Source organism: Gossypium hirsutum, chromosome D12 (assembly GCF_007990345.1).
Source record: "Gossypium hirsutum isolate 1008001.06 chromosome D12, Gossypium_hirsutum_v2.1, whole genome shotgun sequence".
NCBI classification, from domain to species: Eukaryota; Viridiplantae; Streptophyta; class Magnoliopsida; order Malvales; family Malvaceae; genus Gossypium; species Gossypium hirsutum.
This window is the reverse complement of record NC_053448.1, coordinates 25,299,744-25,311,095: the sequence shown is the minus strand read 5'-3', so window position 1 is coordinate 25,311,095 and position 11,352 is coordinate 25,299,744. Positions and strand designations below refer to the sequence as shown.

At 35.0% G+C, this 11,352-nt stretch overlaps 1 long non-coding RNA gene across 1 annotated transcript; it reads right to left on the bottom strand.

Moving 5' to 3' along the window:
• Positions 1-329: 329 nt before the first annotated feature.
• LOC107945324 (uncharacterized) lies at positions 330-1,934 on the bottom strand. Its single transcript, XR_001696494.2, has 2 exons — positions 1,456-1,934; positions 330-1,346 (listed from the first exon to the last, which is right to left on the bottom strand). It is a non-coding gene; the product is annotated as an uncharacterized lncRNA (long non-coding RNA).
• Positions 1,935-11,352: the final 9,418 nt, after the last annotated feature.

Here is an 11,352-nt window from a genome sequence, read left to right as displayed (position 1 = left end):
ATAAGTCATCGAAAGGTATCCACTGGAGCAGTTGAGAGATGTTATGCAAACCGAAGTGCTTTGGGGGGTTAGGCTTTAAAAATTTGTTCTTATTTAATAAAGCTTTATTAGCAAAGCAAGTTTGGCGTATTTTTGATCAACCTTATTGTTTGTTAGCTAAAGTCTTTAAAGCCAGGTATTTTCCGTCTTCTGATATTTTATCAACAAAAATTGGATCTTACCCCTCGTTTACCTAGAGAAGTCTCTGCAGTGCTCGTGAGGTAATTAGAGAAGGGGTGCTGTGGCGGGTTGGGAAGGGTGATCGTATCAACATCTGGAATGACCTCTAGTTACTTGGAAGAGAGAATAATCGTATTTCAGTACAGATGATTAGGCCTAATTGGACTACTGTCAATCAGCTAATTAACACGGAGACTAGTACCTGGGATAGGGATCTGGTTTATTACTTGGTGGATGAGAGTACAGCGGACCGTATTTTTGCTATTCCCATTTCTGAAAGTGGTCAGGAGGATAGGTTGGTTTGGAAACATGAGGGTTCTGGGGAATACTCTGTTAAGAGTGGATATTGGGCTCTTAATACTGACTACTTACGAGACTCTACTTACAGATCCTCTTTTGGTGAGGATTACAAAGTATTTTAAAATGCTTTATGGTCATTGAACATTCCAGGGAAAATTAAAATACATATTTGGAGGCTGGTGAATAATTTGGTGCCTCATTTTGGTAACTTGGCGCGTAGGACTTTGTGTGCAGCTGTATCGTGTCTGTTGTGTAAGGAAGAGCTGGAGGATTCCGATCACCTGCTGTAGTCTTGTAGTATCCTGCAGAGGGTGTGAGCGTTGTTAATAGTACAGATTCCTTCATTCGAAGATTCGGTGGGTCACATACTCCATTTTGTTAAAATGTTCTTTGCAGCTGATGAACAACAAAAACAAATCATCGTGATCTCCATTTGGAGTCTTTGGTTCCATAGAAATAAGCTAGTTCATGAAGGGGTTTACTTCTCGATGTAGGAGGTGCTAGGGTTTATTCGGGGATATGTGCACAACATTTGTCTTAATTTTATGTCTCCCTGTTCCCCTCCTAGACCACTGATTAAGGAGATCTGGAGACCACCGGACCCAGGAGTTATCAAGTTAAACTTTGATGCGTCATTCCTAAAGGAGGAGAAGCTTGCTGTAACAGCAATTCTAGCCAGAAATTTTACAGGTGAGATTGTAGGGGTAGAAACTTATCTCTTTAATGATGTTGCCGATGCGTTTGTGGCAGAAGCTAGGGCTTGTGAAAGGGCGCTAATCTTCGCGGGTAGGATGTGTTTCCGTCGACTGGTTGTGAAAGGCGATTTGCTGACAATTATAAAAAAATGTTAAAAGAAAGGAGAAGGATAAATCGGTGCTCAGACCAATTACACATCACATCTATATTTTGGGTATGTCTTTTGAGGAGATATCTTACCTTGCAGTGACTCGATTGATTAATGAGGCGGCTCATACACTAGCATTAGAGGGCTGGAGACGAAAGATCTATGGGGATTGGCTTACTGGAGTGCCTGAATCAGTCCGATTAGCGGCATTGTAGGACCGTTTAGCTTGGGACCGGCGGAGCTGAGTTCATCTTGGTGTACTTTGGAAACAGAGGAGGGTCGTCCTAAGTGCTTGTTCTCTCATTATACTTGTTCCAGAATCTGATGGTGAGGAGAGAAATGGCTGATATTGGGTGTAAGACAGTGGTTTTCTTTGGCTCAAGTGTTGTTTTCTGGTGGTTTGGTATTGATTGTTTCTAGGCGTTTTTCTTTCTTTGTTTGTTTTTTGTTGGTGCTTGCCAGCTGTTTTGTTAGTCGTTTCATGTTACTTTCCTTCTAACGTTTCAGATACTGTTTGTCTTGAGCTATTTATTAATATCAGTCTCTTTTTAGCTAAAAAAAAAACAAATCAATTTAGTGCTCCATTTAACTTTACAACAAAAAGTTAACGTTTGTTAATTTTGCTGATGTAGCATACAAGTAAATTATCATATGGATTCCATTTCAACAATTAATTAATTATTTAAAATTTTAAAAAATTTAAAAATATATTTAATTTTAAAAATTAATTAATTGATTATGTGGCATATACGTAGATGTCACGTCAATAAAGTTAACAGATATTAACTTTCCATCTATTTTTGGGTTTGTAGACGAAGAAAATTCTCCGACCAATTACAAAGTGGCATGTGTCAAGTTGGAAGTTGGAATTACCGTGGGTCAAACTAAAACTACCATTGATAAAAATAATATCATATTGTGTCATAATCAATTTTCTCTAAATAATTTAAATTAATTAAGAGATAAATAATAAAAATTTATGTTAAGTGATAATATTAAATGATTATTTTATTTCTAATTAATTAAATTAATAAGAGATAAATAATAAATAAAAGAATTTAAATTTTTGTAAAACTATCAAACGAAGCAGTTAAATTCTATCAGTACTCCCTTTTATTCAAGCAATTAACACATACACAAGTTCAAGAAACCAAAGCTTGAAGAAATTCTGAAGAAAAGTCGCCTTTCGGTCTAGTTTAATTGCGGAGACGGGGCCAAAATATGGATAATAATCACCTAAACGATATCCTATTAGTTTTAAAATAAACCATAATCTCTAATGGTAATCTAATATTATCATTGGCATTTAGAAGAACAAAAAATTGAAACCCTACCTTGTCACTTGATTGAACTTTGAAAAAATAAACTTAAAAGCATGCAAAGTAAGAATGTTAATTCTGTTACTTCATTAAAAAAATTTAGCAATGTTAGTAATTAAAGTTAAATGATGTAATTTGATTAATTATATTCAAATTAACAAAAGTTGCAATGAGTAAGAAACTAAATTTATAGTTATACCTATTTTTCAACAGAGTTAACTAAATAGTTGATTACATGTTAGCATGTCTTCCAATAACACTCAACAGTTAATTAATTCCTTTTTATAGGAAACAATTATTTTATATATAATATGTAATCTATAAAACACTATAAAAAGAACACATAGAATTAGGAGGCAGTGTAGCAAGAGAGGAAGGACAAACAAGGAAAGATAAGAAAATAAAAATACCCGCTTCCTCAAATTTATTATATAAGTTTATATGTATGGTTTGTGTTAAGATATTCATGTCTTTATTTTATTTATTTTCTCCTTTCTCATTTCATCATTTATTTTATAAATTCATTCATTTAAAATATCAAATTGCTTAAAAGATATTAAAATATTTTTTTATAACAATTCAATTATATGAGCTAAAAACTGAGCAAAATAAAACAGTGTGTATTTGTCTTGGAGCAAAATGGAACCTTTCTACCTTAATGAAAACGATGCGTTTTAATCTTTTAAGTAACAGACGATTAGTTATTTTGGCAGGACAGTTGTCAATTGTTTATTTTATTTCTTTTAAATATTGTCTAGATGTAAGGAGAATGACGAGCAGTACAATTTTTATACATTTTCCTCTCCTCCTCTAAGTTCTCACTCTCTCATTTTCTTCCTTTCAACCTTGTTTCTGCAAATTTCTACATTCTAGTTTAACTCTTAACAGGGTGTTAGAGCTATCGATTCCGATGACCGGGGAAGGTGTAACTACTCGTTTTCAAAAGGAAGTCAATATTTTGCAACAAGAAATGGTGAAGGTGCAAGGTGAACTATCACAAATGGAGTCAACATTGGATCCCAAGTTTGAAGTTCGCTTACTTGGGTTCAAGGAAGAATTCAGATTCGGACTCCCCGATTCATATGAACAGTACTTTGGTTCATCGGGGTCTACCAACAATGAAGCAGCTCAAGGAAAAGGAAAAGGGATCTTAAGAAGACCTCCCCCTAGTTTTCCTCTTAAAGAGACAGGAGAAGGTTCTCACCACGAAACACCATCATTGGTGGAAGGAGACCCAAATCATGCCCAACTAGAGATGTTGTTAGAAAGAAATTACTGAATGGCTTGTTCTCATTTTGATGGTTTTGACTTCAGGGCGTGGTGGTTCAAACTAAGATAGTATTTAAAGTCTGAAGCTAGCCTGAAGGTGACAAGATCAACACTGTGTTGTTACATCTCGAGGGAAGGGCTCTAGAATGGCACTACTTGTAACAACCTGATTTTCAGTGGTGACGGAACAGTGGTTTGGGACCACAAAATTCCATTGTGTTGACTCATAAATATTATTTTTAGAATATTTAGAGTCATTAAAGTCGTATTAAAATTTGGTTAAGAAATTTTAACGTTTAGATAGTTAAATGAAAAAAAGGACTAATTTGTAAAAAGTACAAAAGTTAGTAATTATTAAAATTAGGTAATCAAATTGATTAGTTCATAGTTGAAGAAGGACTTGAGTAACAATTAAACCATAATTAATTTGTGGGATGGCAATTAGAATTAAAAATGATTGAAAATTTAATGATAATGGTATAATTGTAAATAAATGGAAATTAAAATAAAAAAATTAGAAGAAATAAGTTTTTATTCTTCATTTCTTCTTTATCCATTGCCAAAACACCATATAAAGTAGCTTGGAGAATCAGCTAAGTATAGAAGCCTTGCATGTAAGTGAAATTATTGCCTGTTTCTTGTAAATTTTATGTTTTTGAGATTGTTGTAACTAGGTACAGCTAGCACGTACCTTCGTTTTTGAATCTATTAAGAATTTTAGAAGTTTCCATTGATAAACTTGATTTTTTTTATTATAATTGTGTATTTTAAGCTTTGGTTGTGTTGTTTAATGAAATTGTGAAGTGATTTTTGTTAAATTTTGAATTAAGGATTAAATTGTGAAAATGTCAAAATTTTAGAGTTTTATAGTGAATTTGGTGTTTAGTGAGGACTGTATAAGGGTCTATTATTTTCGGCTATAACTTTGACTTGAGAAAAGCGATTAATTTGATGATTTTCATGTTAATGGACTAAATTGCAAAAATTTTAAAAGTTTGGGGTAATTGTGTAAATTTGAAAAATGAAAGCATATTAATTTTAAAATGGATTGGAATGTGAAATGTAAGCTTATAATTGAGAAATTTTATATTTTAGATTAAGACCTCGTAGAAATTCGTGGAAAAGGAAAAATTATGAAATAGTCCTTGAACTTTAGCAACTACTATAATTCAGTCCAGGTAAGTTCATACGGTTTAAAATTTAACATCTATATGAATTTTTGAATAGTATAACATGATACAATATATATATTCAATTGTTGATAATGAATGATTATTTGAGATATGTTATTAAATTTGATGTTCGGATTAGATTGAACACGGGATAGAGTACAATTGTGATTTGGTGTGATGTGGGGGATTGGAGTAGAGATGGTTTTGGAGGGATGTGTTTATATATTTTCCGAGTAAATTGAGGTTTAGCATTTGTTGCGAACTCTCATGTTATATTATCTGATTAACGTGTTTCGGTTTGACTTAGCTCTTATGAGCATTAGCGTGTTTCGGTTAGACTAACTCTTATGAGTATTGGCGTTTTTTGGTTGGACTATCTCTTGGGAGCATATGGCATGTTTTGGAGGAATTGGATCTTATGAGCATCTGGCGTCTTATGGTTGGACTGACGATGTGCTCCTATCCGTAATTCGTTCTTCGAATAAAAAATCTTGGTAAGGTAATTAGTTTAATGAATTTGATGGATTTTCTATACATTTGAGTATTAAATTGAACGTATGTGATTTATCGATTGAGATTGTGGATGATAGGAAACCTTCGTGGTTGAATAGTTAATGTTTGAATTGTTGTAATTACTTCGGTAAGATTTATCGTTTAAATATATTGAACTTACTAAGCTTCATTGAGCTTACTTGTGTTGTTTAATGTCCTTGTAGATACTCGGAAGGTTGGACAATCGGATCGGCACTCAAGTCGCACTATCCAGCTTCATTCGGTAGTTTTTAAAATGTTTGATTTGGTTTATATGCAATTAATAGGCTTTTGTGTAGTTATTACTAATTTTTTGGAATAAGTAAAATGCTAAGTATGATATTATGTGTAAATTGCCATATAATATAATATATGTGAATAAGGTAGATGTTTTAATGCAAATAGAAATGGTATGTATTAATGATATGTGTATTTGAGGTACCTATGATAGGTACATTGGTTAGGTGTTGATTTGATGACTTAATAAGTTGTGTTTTAGGTTTTCTTTTGATGTACAATTGTATATGTTGGATCGCCAGCACCCCTATGGTGCAGCGAAAAATAAAAATCTGGCGATCCTAACCAGGGATCCATGTGTGAGGAACAAATCGGGGTGAAAGAGGTTGCGAAATTACCTAATGTTTATTCAGAGTAGACAGCAACACCTCAACAACGAGTAGTCTGATCTGCTGTCGAACCAAACCGCAATCTATCGTGATTTCGGCCTCTACGTAATCCACCCAGTTGATTACGAACAGAAGGAATCCCCAAAACTGTTTTAAGAGTTATTTTTCTTTGAAGGCTGCTAGACTCAAACAAAGAAAAACGGGATTATATATATCCTTTTGTTTTAGGGTTTTTTTAAGAATTAAATAAATATAATAATATTTTAATCTAAAAATTATAATTACATTAATTATAAATAAGTTCGGTAAACCATATATTTATTTGAATTCTTATGCTAACCAAATTCATGTCCTCACTATACGTACAACAACCTTGTACATAATGTGTTAGAAATTTGATTACCGAATTAAATTAATTCTATAATTAATTTAATTCAAGCGACCCCAAAAACAATACCAATTATGGTTTATTCCGTTCATTTCAACTATAGGGTGTGACCCTGTAGGTTCTTGTAACGTTAGCAGTAACACTAGAACGATTCTAATGCTACGAACAACAAGTGGCATCTAGCAATGCATCATTGCTACCTAAGTCACAAGAGATCATGATTCGACATAACCTTTTTATGATTAACCTTTTATGCAATGATCCTTAAGTCCTTTATCTCTAGATTGGGCACAAGTCATGGAATAGTCACACTTGCATTGTCCATTCCATGTTCCTTGATATCTTAAGCAGACTACGATATACAAATAAGTATGACATCTAATATCAACTTATTTGAGCATGGCCATGCATTTCTAGTCTCACTTAATCAAGTGGCCTAAGATATTACTCCCATTATGTAGGAGGGACTTATCCTATATCGACCAACCATATCCCTCTACATAGATTGTGGTATATCCAACATCAGTCTTTATAGAACAACCAGTTACGGTGTACGTTTGACTGTATCAAAATATACAACTCACGATGTTGGGATTATGATGATCTCAAGTCTGAGGATCATATAAATATTAATCATTATGAGTAATTTCGTGACAATTACATAATAATCTAAGAAACATACTCATAACGAGTCAGTCCAATATGTTGTTCTTAAACACACATATTCATGTAATGATTCTGACATTCCATATCAATGACAACTCTTTATCATCAATCAACTACACGTTAGTCTTAATGCATTATCGTTGTCCTATCCAACAATAATACTTGACTAAGGAACTTTTAAGAATAATCACATTATTCTCAGGACATTATTATAAAATAGTTTATTTATATACGCAGAAAAGAAACTGAAATAATAATGGTAACGCCTTATATTAATAAACATGATAAATCAAGTATGTTATTACAACCATCTCATGATTGATCTTTGGACATACTCTAACAACCTCCCACTAGCACTAAGACCAATCACTTATATATCTAATACCAAGTGACTTAGTGTGACGATTATGCTTTTGCTGTGTCAGAGGCTTGGTCAAGGGATCAGCAATGTTATCATCTGTAGGTACTCTGCATATCTCTACATCCCCTCGATCGATAATCTCTTGAATAAGATGGTAGCGCCTAAGTATATGTTTGGATCGCTGGTGAGATCTAGGTTCTTTAACTTGTGCAATGGCTCCATTATTATCACATTAGAGTTCTATAGCATCTGATATGCTAGGCACAACCCCTAGTTCAGTAATGAACTTTTTGATCCAAACCGCTTCTTTTGCTGCCTCACTGGCTGCAATATACTCAGCCTCTGTTGTAGAATCGGCTACTGTACTTTGCTTTGAACTCTTCCAGCTCACAGCACCACCATTAAGGCAAAACACAAAACCTGATTGTGATCGAGAATCGTCCTTATCGATTTGGAAGCTAGCATCAGTGTAACCTTTTACAGTTAACTCTTCCTCACCTCCATATAGTAGGAAAACATCCTTAGTTCTTCTCAAGTACTTAAGGATATTCTTGACTGTGGTCCAGTGACCTTCACCGGGATCTACTTGGTATCTGCTCGTCATGCTTAAGGCATATGAGACATCTGGACGGGTACATAACATGGCATACATGATAGATCCAATAGAGGAAGCATATGGAATTTTACTCATTCGTTCTCTCTACTGTGGAGTTGAAGGACACATTTCCTTCGAGAGTGAAATACCATGTCTCATAGGTAGGAATCCTCTCTTAGATTCTTCCATACTGAACTTTTTCAGTACTTTGTCTATGTATGTACTTTGGCTTAGACCTAGTAGTCGTCTTGATCTATCTCTATAGATCTTTACTCCTAAGATGTAAGTTGCTTCGCCCAAGTCCTTCATAGAAAAACAATTTCCTAACCAAGTCTTAATAGACTACAAGGTAGGTATGTCATTTCCTATGATAAGTATGTCATCCACATACAGTACCAAGAATGTTATAGTGCTCCCACTAACTTTCTTGTAAACACATGGCTCATCTTCATTTTGATAAAACCAAACTCTTTGATTGCATCATTAAAACGAAGATTCCAACTTCGAGAAGCTTGCTTTAATCCATAAATGGATCTTTGTAGCTTACATATCTTTCCAGCATCCTTTGGATTGACAAAACCTTCAGGTTGTGTCATGTACACATCCTCTTCAAGTTTCCTATTAAGGAAAGCTGTTTTGACGTCCATCTGCCAGATTTCATAGTCATGAAATGCAGCTATAGCTAGCAAGATCCTGATGGATTTAAACATAGCTACAGGAGAAAAGGTTTCATCATAGTCAACACCATGAACTTGGCGAAAACCTTTAGCGACTAATCGCCCCTTGTATGTTTGTACATTACCATCCATGTTGGTTTTCTTTTTGAAAACCCACTTGCACCCTATAGGCTTAACCCCTTCGAGTGGGTCAACCAAAGTCCATACTTGGTTTTCATACATGGAATCCATCTCAGATCTCATGGCTTCAAGCCATTTCTCAGAGTCTGGGCTCATCACCGCTTCTTGATAAGTCCTAGGCTCATCTTGATCTATCAGTAGAACGTCACCATACGTTGTAATGAGAAATCTATATCTCTCAGGTGCTTGGCGTTCCCTTAAAGATCTACGCAGTGGTTGTGTTTCTACAGCAATTACTTGTTCCTCAACCTCTTGTGGAACTTGTTTTTGTTCTATCTCTGGTTCAGTGGTATTTTGTGATTCTCGAACTTCATCAAGTTCAATCTTTTTCCCACTTCCTTTTCTAGAAACAAATTCTCTCTCTAGGAAGACACCAGTCCGAGCAACAAGTATTTTGTTCTCAGTGGGATTAAAGAAATAATATCATTTGGTTTCTTTTAGATACCCCACAAAAATACATTTTTCAGATTTGGGTTCAAGCTTAGTAGACGTCTGACGTTTAACATAAACTTCGCAACCCCAAATTTTCATAAAAGACATACTGGGACGTTTCCCAGTCCATATCTCATATGGTGTCTTTTGAACCGATTTAGATGGAACACGATTTAGTGTGAAAGCAGCTGTCTCAAGTGCATGTCCCCAAAAGGAAGTCGACAGATCAGCATGACTCATCATGGATCGAACCATGTCTAACAAAGTTCGATTTCTTCTTTCAGAAACTCCATTCCATTGAGGAGTACCAGGAGGAGTAAGTTGTGAGACAATCCCACATTGCTTCAAAAGATCATCAAACTCTAAGCTCATATACTCTCCACCTCGATCAGATCGAAGTGTCTTAATAGTTTTTCCTAGTTGATTTTGTACTTCATTTTTGAATTCCTTGAACTTTTCAAGGGATTCAGACTTATGGCGCATGAGATAGACATACCCATATCTACTGAAATCATCAGTGAAAGTGATGAAGTAATGAAATCCTCCTCTAGCCTGTATATTTATTGGCCCACATACATCAGAATGTATTAGGCCTAATAAATCACTAGCTCGTTCACTTTTACCAGTAAAAAGAGACTTAGTCATTTTTCCCAATAAGCAAGATTCACATATTTCAAATTTTTCAAAAACAAATGAATCCAAGAAACCATTTTTATGGAGCTTGGATATGCGTTCCTCACTTATGAGGCCCAAACGACAATGCCATAGATAAGTTTGATTTGAGTCATTTATTTTTGATCTTTTAGTATTTATGTTGTAGATGGGATTCATTTGATCTAAAACATAGAGGCCATTATTCAATTGTGCCGAACCATAGAAAACATTATTGAGAAAAAAAGAACAACAATTATTCTTAATAATTATCTCAAAACCAATTTTGTCTAAACAAGAAATTGAAATAATATTTTTAGTCAAACTGGGCACATAATAACAATCCTCTAAACATAAACCAAGTCCACTAAGCAAAGATAAATTATATGTTCCCACAGCTAATGCAGCAACTTTTGCTCCATTTCCAACTCGTAGGTCCACATCTCCTCTAGCCAAAGTCCTACTCCTTTGCAGTCCCTGTACAGAAGTACAAATGTGAGAACCACAACCAGTATCTAATACCCATGAAGTAGTAGTTGATAAATTAATATCAATAACATAAATACCTGAAGCAGACGTTTCGCTTATTTTGGCCTTCTTGACTTCCTCAAGATAGATAGGGCAATTCCGCTTCCAATGTCCAATCACACCACAATGAAAACAGTTTCCTTCCTCAGCCACCCCTCCTTTAGGTTTCAATGCAGCCTTTACTTTTCCAGGCTTGGGCCTAGCTTTGCCCTTGGGCTTTGCCTGAACTTTGGCCTTTCCCTTGCCCTTATTATTACGGACCATCAGTATAGGCTTGGGTCCAACCTTTTTCATGTTGCCTTCAGCAGTTCGTAACATACTGAGCAACTGTGGTAGAGTCTTATCAATCTCATTCATATTAAAATTGAGGACAAACTGGCTGTAGCTATCCGGCAACGATTGCAGAATAACATCAGTGGCCAACTCTTGGCTCAATGGAAACCCAAGCTTAGACAGGCTTTCAATATAGCCAATCATCTTAAAGACATGAGGTCCCACTGGGCTTCCTTCAGCCAGCTTACATTAGAACAGGGCCTTAGAGATATCGAACCTCTCTTGCCGTGCTTGCCCCTGATAAAGTTCTTTCAGATGCTC